This window comes from Typopeltis vanoorti, chromosome 16 (genome assembly GCF_054136105.1).
Source record: "Typopeltis vanoorti isolate ZY-2024b chromosome 16, IOZ_Tvanoo_1.0, whole genome shotgun sequence".
Lineage (NCBI taxonomy): Eukaryota > Metazoa > Arthropoda > Arachnida > Uropygi > Thelyphonidae > Typopeltis > Typopeltis vanoorti.
This window is the reverse complement of record NC_143564.1, coordinates 39,711,765-39,719,600: the sequence shown is the minus strand read 5'-3', so window position 1 is coordinate 39,719,600 and position 7,836 is coordinate 39,711,765. Positions and strand designations below refer to the sequence as shown.

Sequence of the window (7,836 nt, the reverse complement as noted above, 5' to 3'; positions counted from 1 at the left end):
TTTTAGACATTAAATATATTGTGTTAGGGTTAAGGACCACCAGATGGCGACACTTACCAGCCACCTTCTTCACTGCGTGCCGATTAATTGGTGATAGCCTTGGGCCAACTATCTCTGATTGGCTACCAGTGGAGATTGAACTGCCCACTCAGTCTCCAAAAGTTAGATAGGGCTTAAAAACGGCCTCGCCTACTCCCTCCCTATATGGGAACAAAAAGGCGTTAGCTGATTTTTTTTAATATATATATTCTGGTGTATTTATATATTAACGAAATGAACATTTTTGAAAATTTTTATTATTAAAAATTCCTTATTAATGAATTTTAGTGATTACAATGTTACACTATTGTTAAATAAAATTTATTTTTATGTATGCGTATAAACTGTTTTGTACTTTGTAACTGTTGTAACAAAGTAAAATTTGTAACAAAGTAAAACTGTTTTGTAACAAAGTAAAATTTTTCATGGAAACTTATTTTATGGGGGCACAGAAAAAGTTTTGCACAAGGACGTCTCCTACCTATGGCATGGCACTGGATGGTGGGGATCTTAGAGGAGGTAGAGAAGTTGAGGGATCTGTGATGTTGGTGGACAAGGACCTGAAATTTCCAAGACATTTTGTTAAAATTGTGAGGACAGCACAGTTCATTATAGCAATGATGACTTGAACACTGATATGCAGGGCTGCCACTAGAATTTTGTCTCTCCATGCAACAGCATATTTTGTCGCCCGTTCCCCCTAAAAAATATTTTAATGAAGTATTAAACGCCATGATGTTAATCTACGCTTCAACATGTCTGATCATAAATTCTAAATAGTATCATTACCTAATGAAAATTCATATGAAAAATGATCACGAACTATATTTTTTACAGAAAGAGAGAGACAATTAACCATTCAACGTTGGAATTTTTTTTCTGAGAATGTGCTTCTGCATGGGTAATTAAAAATCAATGCCATTGTAGAGTCTAGTGGAGAGTAGGACGAGGGGGGGGGGGACATGGCGAGAAATATAAGTTCTTAACGGTAATTATCCGATTAATGAGTATCAGATTTTTCATAGAATGGGTAGAGACAGGTGAGAACAGGAGGCCATTAATAAACGCTGTATAACAAGGTCGTGAATAAATGGATAAGAAATGGTTTTCTCGAGTGGTAATGTGTTGGAATGCGTTGCCTGGAAGTCTAGTGGGTGTGAAGACAGTGAATGCATTCAAGCCACAGTATGGTGAGCTATGTGTGTAAGGGAGGGCCACCCGATATGGGGCGTTGACTCTAGGGAGGTCTAATAATAATAATAATAAAAGTAATAATAATAATAATACATGCATGCACTGTCGTAGAACACGTAAGGTTCCAGCCCACCGCCGTATAGTGAATTTTTTCATATAGTGAACTATTGCCGTTTTTTAAATTATTTTTTATCAATTGCAGAATTCATGTAATGGATAAATAACGTTTTAAGTAGTCATATATGTGCGTAAATGACATAAATAAAGCTTTTCGTTTATCAGTTACGCAAAAGAAATATTTAGAATAATTTTCGGAAACGTAGAAATTATTCTGAATCGTATGGCTTAAAAGAACACGCTGACCTTTTCGTCCTCAATTTAAAAGATTAAAAGTTATCCCATTTCGTCAATACGACTGTCACGTTTAAGGATAATTTCTATTAACTAGTATGACACTTTTCACTTGATTGAGAGCTTTATTCTTGTTTTTAACAAATGCAAAACAGTAGTGTTAGGTACGTTTAGCCTACAGCCCTTCTATGATGCACAATTGTCAGAAAATCTAATCATTTCATTCTTAGTAGATAATGTAATAGGTTACGCGACTTCTTTTCACTAGAAGCAATAGCACCCATACTGGGAATTTTATCAAAGCTATGACATTATTAACAACTATAAAAGAAAATAATACGTATAAACAATTTACAATTCACAGCCAGCGAAACACCAAAAGACAAAGAGATGTAACTAGCTACGAACGCTGTAAATAAACAGCCACGGAAATGCAGCAGCGATTGTTTCATGGGAGCCATTTGTGGCTAAAACGGTCTTATGAGCTACTGCTACATTGTACAATGGGGAGGCTGGAATGTTTTGATAAACACTTAGAACAAAAATGATATTAAAGAAACTGATATAAACACAAGAAAGAACATATCATAACGTTCTTTATCCCCAGAGCCGGCGGAAGCGGGCATACAAAGGATGCGGTGCATGCGGGAGCCGCTACGATGGGGCCGCCGCCGCCAGGGAACGGTTCATAAGTTAATTTTTAAGAAACAAAATTTTTATCATAAAAACAAAATAATTTTTAGAATGATCAATATTAAAATAAATGAGGCCGTATACACTGAATAAATTTTTTTTAAAAAAATGTATATTGCCGCCTCTTTGATCAGCCAGCTGTTTACAATTTTGCAGCGAGAGCAGGCTAAATGCTTGCCTGCAGTATGTTGTGTCTACTGCAGTCTATCTAAAGTGAAACGGTGAACAGTTTTTATGCGCAGAAACGAATTTTCGTACAAAACATTTGTTGCTAATTAAAAAGTCATATGCTACGCATCTCAGTAGGCTACTGACAGTAGCGCAGTGCCGACTATTATTTCGTCTCTGTGTTGTGTTGTGTAATAATTTCTTGTGGGTATAAAATAGAAATGGAATCAAAAATTTTAAAAAAAGTTATTCGGTGCACAAAATCGTAAGCGTCCTGCTGCGAAAGAAGCAGATATTAAGAAACAAACTGGAGCTCTTAATAAATTTGTTAAAATATTGAAATATTCTAATGCAGATTGTAACCAACTCGATACATCAGAAATCAGAGTTGAAGAACTGTGCACATCATCCAGTTTGCATAAAGGTACTATTGCAACTATTGAACAAGATAATTGAACATGATTTAAGTGAAAAATAGTTAGGATTTAGTCAACTACTACAAGATTTAGTTGTAGTTGACTACGAAACTAACACATTGTTAGTCACTGTGAATTTAGAAGATCCAGGTGAACAGGGAAATATATTCATGAAAAATTACGAGTTGTTTTAATTGAAATGGGGCCTGTTCAAAATAAAAATATAATATATCCCAGAGATACATATGGTCGTAAATTTGGCGACACGTATTATAATAGAAAAATGGAAAACGGGAGCTCGTGCCAAGAACATGGCTCATTTATTCCGAAACTTTAAATTCTGTTTTTTGCTTTTGTTGCAAACTTGTCGCACCTACTGAATCAACTGAATCACCCACTGAGTCTTGTAGAAGGTTATAACGATTGGAGAAATGTAAGTACAACTTTACATAGACATGAGGCTAGTTTAACTCACATGAAAAATTTCTTAAAGCGGAAGGAACTTGATAAAAATTAAAAAAAAAAGAAACTACTATTGATTTCCAGACTCAAAGCATCTATGAAATGGAAAAGAAACATTGGACGAGTGTTTTAGAACCCTTGATTAAAATCATAAAATTCGTTGGTAGCCAAAATTTAGCTTTTCGCGGGTCATCTGATAAATTATATGAAAGAAATAACGGCGATTTTTTAAAATTAGTCGAACTGTTTGCGAAGTTTGATCCCGTCATGGAAAATCATGTTGAAAGGGCCCTACAACGAAACAACCGAGTACATACAAGTCAAAATGAAATATTGGAAACTTTAAGTAACGCAATCAGGGACACAATTTTATTATCAATTCGAAAATCTAAATATTATTCCATAATTTTACACTGCACACTGATGCAAATAAAACAGAACAAATGACCATTATTATTCGCTTTGTTTCCTGTGACAATGGAATTGTCAAGATCAGGGAAAACGTTTTTCAGATATATATATATATATATATATATATATATATATATATATATATATATATATATATATATATATATATATATATATATATATATATGAGATTCCACAGGACGTGGTTTATGTGCAACAATAATGGAACAACTGGAAAAATGGAACATTCCCATTGAAGACATGCGAGATCAAGGTATGACAATGGGGGCAAATATGGGCTCCAAAATTTGCTTTTGAACAAAAATCCTCTAGCTTTTTACGTGCCATGTGCTACTCATACTCTAAATTTAATCATTAACGATGCAGCCAAAGTGAATGCAGATACAATTAGTTTCTTTGCAATTATTCAAGAAATATACAATTCTTTTCATTCTCTTACAAACATTGGGCAATCCTTTTAAAGTTGGTAAAAAAAATTAACATTGAAACAGCCATCAGAAACGCGATGGGAAAGTAAAATTAATGCAATCCGCCCTCTACGATATCAGTTAGGAGAAATTTATGATGCACTTTTTGAAATTTCAAATAATGAAAATTTTAATAAAGAAACTCAGTATGAAGCACAAATATTATGTGCTAAAATAAAGGACTACAAATTTATTTGCTCTCATATAACTTGGTATGATTTACTTAACAGAATAAACCCTGTGAGTAAAATGCTTCAAGACAAAAATATGAACATTACACTTGCTTTAGAATCTATCGAAAACTTAAAAATATTCTTACAAGAGTATCGATCAGATACAAATTTTAACGAAGTTCTAAAAACGGCAAAATAATCGAGTGAAGAGGTGAATGGAGAACAAGAATTTAAAACTGGTACGGAAGTTCGACGACGAAAGACGACACGACAATTTGATACGAGCATCATAACGAAACGCCACAATCGCCAGAAGATAAATATAGAGTGAATGTGTTTTATACACTTCTGGACGTTGTAATGTGTTCGTTAATAGAAAACGTTTGGAACAACTAAAAACATATTATGATAATTTCAATTTCTTGTATAGATTACTACAAATTAATAACGAAGATTTACGAAAAATTTGTGACGATTTAGAGATTCTCTTGAAGGACTGCGACAATAAAGACATAAATGCAATAGAACTATATGACGAGTTATGTGCTTTCCGGGATATTTTTCGAAAGGATAATTTAAATATTCAAAACCCTTTCGATATTCTTAATTTCATTGTGTCCAATAATTTATCTTTCCCTAACGTTTCAATTGCTTTAAGAATACTATTAACCTTACCTGTTAAGTGTAGAGAGCGGTGAACGTTCCTTTTCCAAGTTGAAATTGATTAAGACCTACTTAAGAACAAGTATGTCACAAAAAAGGCTTGTTAGTTTGGCGTTAATAGCTATTGAAAATGATGTATGTGCGGAATTAGACGTTAAGACCATTATTTCTAATTTTGTGAATATGAAATCAAAAACCTTAAAATTAAAAAAAAAAAATTTCAAGTATATTTATGTAATTTAATTTATTTTCTGTTATTCTGTAAAGATATATTTTTTGAATACTTTATTAAATGTTCTAATTATTTCTGAATTCTATTATTATTTTCTCATCTATCTTGAGTTTCTTTTAATTTCCTAAAAGATAGTTCCACTTATAAAAATTATTACAAGTTACTAAGAATTTAGTAACTTGTAAAATGCAAGAATTTTTTAAACTTTAGTTCAAATAAATTTTAACTTTAATTAACATTCATTTTAATTTTGTTAGCGATTCGGGTCGGTGAGAAGGCTATAATCCCTGTATCATTATATTAAACGATTAAAATGAAGTGGCTTTGTCAAAATTTGCTTTAACTTTTGAGAATATACGGGTTTTTAACGATTATCCTGCCTAGTGAACATCCCCGGTTCGTTACATTTAGCGAACCGACGTGTGGCTGTTCTGTCAAAATTTATTTAAGAAATTTCAAATAATTTTAATTTTTATTATCGTAAAAGAACCACACACTCCCGGATCGTTACGGGGGCGCTTAGATAGACATTGCATGAGGGCGTTGACTCTGTTTATCCCCATCTTTCAATAAATTGTAATAATTTGTTCATTTTCTTTTAGAATGTATAAGAAGACATAAAAGTGATTTTCATTCTGGATGTTCATCAAAACTTTAAACCCCCCCCCCCCCCCACACGCGCACACACACACTCGTATTAAGTGAATGCTGGTTATAATTGAAAAGCGTCATATAAGCGGATCGTAGTAAAGTGAAGCGTCATAAGACTGGTATTACTGTAGGAATAATAACTTGAAGGATTATTGGCCCTTCAGGGTCTATAAATGCTTCTCGCGTTGTTAAATTAAAACATAATCGCTAAAGCTTTTTTGGTTACATCAATTAAAAAAAAATAATAAAAGTAATAATTGAAAAGTAGGAAATAACATTTTCGACATAATCTGTCTCACAAGCAAACGATTCTCAAAGCAGGGAGAAATATTTATCAGAACAAACTGTAAACAAAAACGGTGGTTTGACTTGCTGTATTTAGTCTGCTTCTAACGGGAAGACGATCCGCTTATTTTCCTGTATATAGCTTGCATCCTTTCAATCAAATGGAAAATTCTAAATCCCCTCCCATTCAAAAAAAATAATAATAATAATAAAATAAAATAAAAAATAATTTTTGTATTGTTTCAGGGGAAAAAAAAAAGAAAGAAATTTTAAAAATGCCTTTCAAATTAAGCGAAGGCAATTCAAAATGGCCATAATTAAAATACATACTCTGTGAGTTTGTATGTGTGTGTAGTTATCAGATGATAGTGCCTGCTCACTCTGCTGGGTTCGAAAGAATTAGAGGAAAAAATAAAAAAAGTTTAGAAAAATGTTAATTTATGGTAAATGAATCTCAGGAGAATCGACATTTGTTTCCCTGATGTTTTCTTTTTTCTGGCTATCACATCAAGCAATTACATGTTCTTTTATCTCCCCCCCCCCAAAAAAAATATGTTTTTTGAGGGGGGGGGGAACATTCCACAATTGTAAAATCAAACTTCCTTCACATGTACGCGGTTAGCGTAGTGACTTTGCGCTTCGCAACCATCTGCCTAGGGAAGGAGTGGCCTAGGTTCGATTCCCGTCGGCGACGTGAGGAGCTTAAGGATTTTCCTCAGCCATAGCCAAGTTAGCTGGACGTGGAAAGCAGTTTTTTCCCTCCAGTTATCTGGGGCTTTTCATCACGCAAGCAGGCAAACACACACGGACTACAGTCAGGAATATTAACCCAGCCATAGGCCTGATTCGTCAGCAATGCCGGTTCCGAGCCCGGATAAAATGTGGGGGGCTGAGATGGTGCGGTACCTCCCCGTAAAGGGGACTCATGGCCGTGTATCATCATACGATAATTATTATTCATTTCGCTGCAACGTATTCACCATGCTGACTTAAGCAGTGTTCTCTACCGATGTCTTTTTACAAACGAAGTGCTAGCTTAACAATAATTAAACATGTTTGTTATTAATATGTAGTGCAGAGTTTAACTACGTACACACGTATTTAGTCAAGATGCTGCAAACGAATGTGCTGCTTGGCAAATAAATCCATGTTCATCCTTCCTAACTAAATTATTTCGTTAACTTGTGTTGTATCACACATAATATCATGAGAAACTTCGACTGCTATGTGTGATATTTTGTTTATATACAGTTCAGGAAAACAACTTCAAGGCTAAAAGATATATCGTTATGCACAGCCAGGAACGATATGGATGGGACGGTGCAGAAGGGTGCTAGTAACATGATATTTTACTGAAAATGGACATTGAAAGAAGGCGCCAATAACCAAGCACTTCGTTTCAAAAATATCTTAATTTTTATAATCCCTATTAGTGGCGGCCAGTAAAGTTTTAAGTGGGGGTACTGCCTATACAAAATAATTTTTAAAAAAAATTCTTTTTTTTCCTAATTAGTAACCAATTTATTAATAAATAGGCAACACCCCCACTTAAAACTTCACGGGCCGCCACTGATCCCTATATATCAAACAGACGGGGGGGAAATGCTCGT

The 7,836-nt window shown here is 34.0% G+C and overlaps 1 protein-coding gene across 1 annotated transcript in view; it reads right to left on the bottom strand.

The window, feature by feature from the left end:
* Positions 1 to 495: 495 nt before the first annotated feature.
* Positions 496 to 7,836, bottom strand: part of LOC150097965 (stromal interaction molecule homolog) — a 279,318-nt gene continuing 271,977 nt past the window's right edge. Inside the window, exon 14 of the mRNA XM_090406136.1 lies at positions 496 to 739. The gene's annotated coding sequence lies outside the window, so the exon portion shown is untranslated. The remainder of the gene's footprint in view (positions 740 to 7,836) is intronic.